Source organism: Podarcis vaucheri (assembly GCF_965113315.1).
Source record: "Podarcis vaucheri genome assembly, chromosome: 15".
NCBI classification, from domain to species: Eukaryota; Metazoa; Chordata; class Lepidosauria; order Squamata; family Lacertidae; genus Podarcis; species Podarcis vaucheri.
Window position 1 is genome coordinate 30,347,266 of NC_138753.1, and position 8,192 is coordinate 30,355,457.

At 48.5% G+C, this 8,192-nt stretch overlaps 1 long non-coding RNA gene across 1 annotated transcript; it reads left to right on the plus strand.

The window, feature by feature from the left end:
- The first annotated feature begins 1,859 nt into the window (after positions 1–1,859).
- LOC309519673 lies at positions 1,860–7,627 on the plus strand. The gene is made up of 2 exons (XR_014213957.1): positions 1,860–2,317; positions 6,609–7,627. It is a non-coding gene; the product is annotated as an uncharacterized lncRNA (long non-coding RNA).
- The last annotated feature ends 565 nt before the right edge of the window (positions 7,628–8,192 follow it).

Genomic DNA, 8,192 nt, shown 5'->3' on the forward strand with positions numbered 1-8,192 from the left:
GGGCCTTCTGGCGGTTCCCTCGAGTTACAGGGAACCCCTGTAGAACACCCTCCCATCAGATGTCAAGGAAATAAACAACTATCTGAATTTTAGAAGACATATGAAGACAACACTGTCTAGGGAAGTTTTTAATGTTTGATGTTTTATTGTGTTTTTAATATTCTGTTGCGAGCAGTTCAGAGTGGCTGGGGAAATGCTACCGGATGGGCAGGATATAAATTATGATGATGATGATGATGATGATGATGGTAGTGGTCTTCATAGATCTGGCAACATGCAGGTGACATGCCAGTTTTTCTGCTAACCCAACAAGCATGAGCCAAGCATCAGACCCTCGCCTAATTTCCAGCATTCAACCACTATGACTGCTGGCCTGCACAGCTCAGTTGGTTAGAGCGTGGTGCTAATGATGCAAAGGCTGCAGGTTCGATCCCTGGAGCAGCTGCATATTCTTGCATTGCAGGGGGTTAGAATAAAATCATGAGGTTGGAAGGGACCCCGATGGTCATCTAGCCCAACCCCCTGAAATGCGGGACTCTTCTTGCCCAATGTGGGATATGAACCCAGGGCCCTGAGATTAAGAGCCTACTGACTGAGCTATCTCAGCGGGTTGGACTAGAAATCCTAGAAATTCACTAGATTATCCTCAGCGCCCCTTCCAACTCTACAGTTCTATGGTTCTCTGCTTCCATCCCTACTGATGCTGTTTGCAGGTGTCTGTTGAGGCTCCTGACTGGCAGCTGCTCAGCCCTTTCTTGGGCGCTGCGGCCGGCATATCTGTGGGGCGGGATCAGTGCCTGATTTACATATAAGCTAAACAAGCTATAGCTTAGGGCCCTACTCTCTTGGGGGCCCCCCAAAAAAATGAAAGGAAAAAAATCTGGATGTACAATTCCAAAATATAAGATAAAAAACAAATAAAATAAAACGTACATACAGCAAGCGTATTGTGTTGTGTAGACTCCTATGGTGTAAGTAATGGGCCCTGCCTGCTAGCCTGCTCCCTAAAATATCACTACCACTATCAATATACTGTACTTCTTAAATGTATTTCACTATTAATATACTTCTTCTTAATTGTATTTCAGTTCAACAATTACCTTGATAAGATACACATTTTGTTATGTGCAAATGGCTTTAGATACCTATTAGGTCCATAAATTAAGGGGACGCGGGTGGTGCTGTGGGTAAAACCTCAGCGCCTAGGACTTGCCGATCGCATGGTCGGCGGTTCGAATCCCCGCGGCGGGGTGCGCTCCCTTCGTTCGGTCCCAGCGCCTGCCAACCTAGCAGTTCGAAAGCACCTCCGGGTGCAAGGAGATAAATAGGGACCGCTTACCAGCGGGAAGGTAAACGGCGTTCCGTGTGCTGCGCTGGCTCACCAGATGCAGCTTCGTCACGCTGGCCACGTGACCCAGAAGTGTCTGCGGACAGTGCTGGCTCCCGGCCTATAGAGTGAGATGAGCGCACAACCCTAGAGTCTGGCAAGACTGGCCTGTACAGGCAGGGGTATCTGTACCTTTACCTTTACCTTTATAGCATATATTCAGCACAAAAAACAGCGGCAATTTGTTGTTGACTAAGGACAGCTGGACATATAAAGGGCCCCCATTACCTTCAGTAGCTTAGGGCCTCATCAAACATAAATCCAGCCCTGGGCAGAGTGGAGTCCACATGTCAGTTTCCAATTGGGTGTTTGTGTGCAATGTCCTACCCACGCCCCTTGCCGAGCCCTGCCAAAGAGGAAAGTTCACTAGTTAGTGCGGAAGCATTTAGGAGTGTATTATTGATGGGGGCGGCATGGGCGTAGCCAGTATTTATGCTGGGGGGCGTCACAGCGCCCACCTGTCACCATCCTCTTGTCTGTCTCTGTCTAGCAGATTCGGAATGAAATGTTTTAAATTACTTTCACTTAAATTACTTAATTTTTTTGACCTCAGCGAGCATTTCAGTTTCAAATATCCTGATTATTTCTACTTTCAATTTAGCTTTTTCTTTTTTACTTGATTTAGGGGGGCAGCGGCCACCCTGGCTACGCCCATGGGAGTTGGGGAGAGACAATTGAGGTTTAGTATGCTGTGGAGGTGGGGGGGGACTTCCTCCCCCCTGCTTACTATACTAGGCCTGGAGTGGGTGTTGTCATCCAACGAAAGGAATTACCAGGGGATTCTGCCCAGAAGAAGGGAGACGGTGTCCCTTTGGGGGCTGTCGGGGCTGTCTTTCCTTCCTCTCCCCCAGCAGGGCTCTTCTTTCGCCAGTCATCAGGGTCTCTGCCGCTGCCCCTCCTCACAGAAGCACGTCCAAGCTCCGAAGGGAAGTAAGTCCATGCGCGCCCCTTGATAATCTTCCGCACGTTCTAATACTGACCCGTGACTCAGATTTAGTGCGTGTGCCTGTGTTTGCCTCGTATATTGTTGGGGAAAGCCAAGTGTGTGTGTGTGTGTGTGTGTGTGTGTGGAGGGGCACAGCTAAAGTCCACCTCCCAGCTTCAGTTTCAGGGGCTGGCAAGGATAAGGTGACAACGCACAGGGTCGTAAGGGCGGGTGGGAATAATAATAATAATAATAATAATAATAATAATAATAATTTATTTATACCCTGCCCATCTGGCTGAGTTTCCCCAGCCACTCTGGGCGGCTTCCAGTGGCATAGCGTGGGGGGTGCAGGGGGGGCGGCCGCACTGGGCACAACATCTGGGGGTTAGGGTTAGGGGGCGCAAATCCACGGGTTAGGGGGCGCAAATTACTTGCCTTGCCCCAGGTGCTGACAACCCACGCTACGCCACTGGCGGCTTCCAATCAAGTGCTAAAAACAATACAGCATTAAATATTAAAAACTTCCCTAAACAGGGATCAGTGGCGTAGCGTGGGGGGTGCAGGGGGGGCCGGCCGCACCGGGCGCAACATCTGGGGGTTAGGGTTAGGGGGCGCAAATCCATGGGTTAGGGGGCGCAAATTACTTGCCTTTCCCCGGGTGCTGACAACCCACGCTACGCCACTGACAGGGCTGCCTTTTAAAGATAAGATAGCTGCTTATTTCCTTCACATCTGAAGGGATGGCGTTCCACAGGGCGGGCGCCACTACTGAGAAGGCCCTCTGTCTGGAAGCGAAATGCCACCTCTCGCGTGCCCTGTGGCTGCCACTGCCGTCTTTCTGACCTTTGGCCGGAGGGAATCCTAACAGTCTCTGTCTCGAGTTTTCAGGGTGACGTCACCGGACCACTGGTGACATCATGGGTCTTGATGAAAAGGCTCCACCCCACCCCCAACCGGTCAGAAGCGGCACGTCTCTCCTCAGGCAGCGATTGCCGTCGGGTCGGGGAAGGAGAAAGGGCTCAACTTCCTCTCTGCTTTGGAGCAGCTGGGAGAAACCCAAACTGCAGGCTGAGAGAAGAAGAAGTCTCGGCCGGCTTCTTCCTCCCCGCCCGCCACAGTTCCACAGGAAACCCCAGAGCGAAAACAACCGAAATGGGGAAGGGGGAAAAGAGAGAGGCTTAGAAGAAATAAGCAGCGCATCGAGAAACGAAAGAGGCAGCAGAGCAGAGGGGTACGAACGGGTTGGCAGGGCTGGATTCGGGGGGGGGCAGGGGGCAGCTGGCCGCCAATCAATACCCTAACAAAAGCCTGCCCCGCCCCCCAATCCCGGCTACTACACCCATGGCTGGATTAACCATTAAGCAAAATATGCACTTGCTCAGACATCAAGGGAAGGCGGGCACCGCAGAAATATTCAATTGCTGGATTTGCCATGGACTTTGCAATTAGAAAAAGGCGCCCCAGGGTGCCATGGTCCACTGGTTGAAAACCACTGCCATAGAGGCTGCGCATGGAGCTCCATTTCTCAGTCCTCCTGCCATATACCCTTAGAGATCACCAGGGGGAGCTCTGGCGATGGGAAACTTTGGAGAAAGCTCCTACAGAACTGCCTGACCTCACCACACACACACACACACACACACACACACACACACACACACACACACAGAGGGATTTGAGTACAGTGCATCAATAACACTTAGAAGCCCAACAGGGACATTACCTTAACACTCCAGACACCAACCTGCTTGCCCCAGGTGAGCTCCAGAATGGACAGCAACAGATGAAGGTGTTCCCAATGTGGAACTTGCAGCCCTAAGGAATACCTCACATGCTGCTCTTCTCTCTGCTATGCAGCTGCCAAAAGTACAGGAGCTCTGCTGGAGCAACCAGCTGGCAACCCCATACGTAAACCTTTGCCATCCTATCCCATAAGTTCTGTGACAAGCAGAATTACCAATATCCTGCCTAGTGCCCTAGCCCTGACCTGAAACCAGAGGACGAATCAGACACTCCACAGGTTGAGGATCTTAAGGAGCAGACAGGGCTCCCTGCATTCCATTCTGAGGGACCCTTTGAACTCCCCCAGCTCCCAGTTTATACTGGACGATGGAACGGTCAGAGGAAGGAGCAGACTCACCCTGTCTTTGAGAGCGCCAGCAACAACAGCTTTGGTTCCAGGCCAAAAAGCAAACCACACAGTATGTGTCCACACAGCCCTGGTTGTTGGTCTTCTTGTGAGTAAGTGATCCCTGTTGCAGCTGTGCTTAAGGGGAAGGCCAGAGCAGATAAGGTTCCCCTCTTGCTAACAGCAGCACAAGTCTCTGGGTCTCCTGAGTCTTGACCTCCTGCCTTCAGCTCCCTGTGATATTGACCCTGGAGTTGCTGCCTGACTTTGTCTCTGGGTCATGTTTGGACTTAGTCTGACTCACTGCACTTGACCTTGGCTTGTTTGGACTGTGCTTCCCTCCTGCCCTTCTTAGTGCATACTTTGGTGAAGGCTTTTACCTTCTGTAACTGAGACCCTAGCCTCCTCCTGTCGGATTCAATGGCTCTGGAACCAGCTCTTTCTGTTGGTGAAACGGTAGCTGCCCCCCAAAGTACTCTCTGTCTCTACCCTTGTATCTGCAATGTGGGACAATAATGTATCAGCAGCCTGCCTTGCAGGACTGTTGTGAGCAGCTGAAGCGTGCACCACTGGGCATAGCACTTCAAACACTCAAAAGCACTAAGACAAATGCGGAAAATAATTATAGTTGTGTCCAAACTGTAAATACTGTGTGGGAGGGGTTGGGGTGCATATTGAAACTTTAGGTTTTGTGCAATTAAAATGGATTAAAGTGCTGTGCTGCTCTAGCACAACAAGTCCCTGTCTGGGGGGTGGGGAGATGGAATATAAAATAATAATAATAATAATAATAATAATAATAATAATAATAATAATAATAATATCCTCTTTAAAAAAAACCCCAATCCAAAGTGATATTTGAAGTTCCTTCAGATGACCTATAGAGGATTTATCCTGAGTTGCTAGCACAAAGCTTGCATGGAGGTTAGAATATATCTGGTCTTCACTGAGCATTCATCCTGATCTCCTTGCAGAGTGTTCCTATATCTTCCCATTGGTAATTCATTACCCCACACTTCAAAATGCAGACTCCCATCACTTTCTAAACTGCAAAAAGTCCAGGGTTTTTTTTTGTGTGGATTTATTGTGCTTGGGTGATAGATCTCTTTAGTCCTCTTCAGTTGTACGTGCTTTAATCCCTTCTGCGGGGTACATTTTAACTCAGGAAAGTGTTGGGGGGAATGCACAGAGAAATATAGGGTGAGTGAGTGATTACTTGGAAGATGCGTCAGCACCCCACAAGGAAATCAGGGCAAGTGCTTATTCTTTTATAACTGCCCTGTAAACAAACTGGAACAAATGTTCAATATAAACTTGACACAGGCTGTGCACATATGTGGAGTCACAATAATTAGGGTGTCTCTGAGCATGTGTAGAATGCCATTGCATAACTGTGGTCAGCCCTCACAACTTTGGCGCTGTGAGAGCAAGGACTCCCATGCAGGGCCAGATTTAGGTTTGATGAGGTCTTAAGCTACTGAAGGTAATGGGGCCCTTTATATGTCCAGCTGTCCTTTGTCAACAACAAATTGTCGCTGTCCTTTGTGTTGAATATATGCCTTATGGACCTAATAGGTATCTAAAGCCATTTGCCCATAACAGTCCATGCAGAATGTAGGTACCCTGTATATAGAAAATGAGCAAACCAGTGATATTTTAGGGAGCAGGCTAGCAGGTGGGGCCCATTACTTACATCATAGGAGCCTACACAACACAAAACACTGTTGCTGTATGTAGGTTTTATTTTATTTGTTTTCTATCTTATATTTTGGAAAGGTGCACCCAGTTTTTCCCCCTTTAAATTTTTTTGGGGCCCCCAAGAGAGTAGGACCCTAAGCTATAGCTTGTTTAGCTTATATGTAAATATGCTCCCATGGCAACGAGGAGCCTTTCCAAATCTGAGCCCTGCTCCTGTTCTTTGTTGCAACTCAGCTCACAGTGAGAGACAGAGATGGGCTGGAGGCTTGAGGAGGCAGGAACAGCCGCCTACCTCCGCCTGACGTTGCCGTTGCATCTTCCAGAGTAGGCTGGCCGAAACTGTCTTTGCCAATGTATCTTCTGTGGGAGCTTGTGACACCAGCCCATCAGTATGATGAGTGAACTGGGAAGCAGCTTTCGTAATGCTTTTGCCACGTAAGAGCAGTAATTGGCTTCCTCGTCCTCAGGTGCTTCCGGCCTCCCTCTGCTCTGCCAGACAAGACGATCAACCGGTTGTGTAAGGCTGGTGGCTTGGGAAAGGCACCTCAGCAAAACATCGAACAGTGCTCAAGATGACCAGCTGAGCCTGGCGACAGGCAAGGACAAGACTGAGGGCTCAGATGTCCCCCGCTGGATATAGCCCACATTTGGACTTAGTACAGAAGAGGCCTTTCATCTGCTACTGACTCATCCAAGGACACTTCATTTTATTCCGTGACTCTGCTACATTTACTCAGGACCTTTTGGTCAAAAGCACATCTCTGAGTGTTTAGTCATGGTACCTGGCTGGAGAGATGGGTTTGTCCAGGCAGCAAGCTCCTCACCAGAGACCCTTCTTTGAGGGTCTCTCCCCATCATATGTACAACAGCTGGCAGCCAAGGAAGAGCCTTGTCAGTAGTGGCCCCACTCATGCGAAACACCATCCTCTTCTGAGATGCCCAACATATTTTTTGGGGGGGAAAGAGCTGCAGAGATGGGTTGTCGGTAACACAAGGCTACCTGAGGTAAATACCCCCTTAGTGGTAATCTTATACAGTAATAAACGTAAATAATCTGTCATTTGTTACACTCAGACTTGCTTCAGCGTGCTTAAAGTGTCGGACTGCGATCTGGGAGACCAGGGTTCAAATCTTCACACAACAATGAAGCACACTCACTTTCAGCCTAACCTACCTCACACGGTTGTTGTGAGGATAAAATGGGAAGGGGGAGAACTACGTATGCCACCTTGAGCTTCTTTCAATAATAGTAGTAGTAGTAATAATAAATACTCATCTCAGAGAGGCTTGCCTGGCTAATACCTATCCTGATGTCATTTCAGTGCCAGGCAAATGTGTTTCTTTATTTTATCCTGTCTTTTAGTTCAGTCTGTTTCATTTTGACTTGCCGGGGTTTGCTGTTTCTTTTATGGTGTTTCTAGTGATTTTTCTGGGGTTTTGTATATGTATTTTAATGTATAATTAAATTCATTTTGTGGTGTTTTAAGATTTTGAAAGCCATGCAAGGAATTTATTTTTTTTAAAAAAGAGGCAGAGTATATATTCCTCAAATATAGCAAATATTAATAAATACATGTGGATACATATGGATCCATGTCCCTCCCTCTTCTAAAGGCTGAGGGTGGGTGACAGTGATCCTTATCCTCAAGACTCACACAGGAATTGAGTGTGTGCAAACCAGACATCCCTTCTCAACCTCCCAAGCCCAGTTTGCAATCTACGTTTCCATTTCTTTCCCATGGTTTCTTCACCCTGGAGCCAGCTCATCCTGCCCCCTGAACCTCCTTCTCCCTTCCCCAATTGAAGAAGACTGTCTGGCTGAATCAAACTTCTCTGGGGAGCCCAGTGTCTGTCGAAAGGCAGAACTGAATGAGACCAAGGGATCCAAACTCCCAGCCTTGGGGGTCGCTGATGACTCACTCTGCCTTAGCACAAACATGGATTCACACACACACGTACACACATACAGACATGCACACACCTGTCCTGAAATCAGGGGGGATACTGAGCCTCTGCCTGATGCTGCCTTTGGATGCTAGCCAGGTGATAGG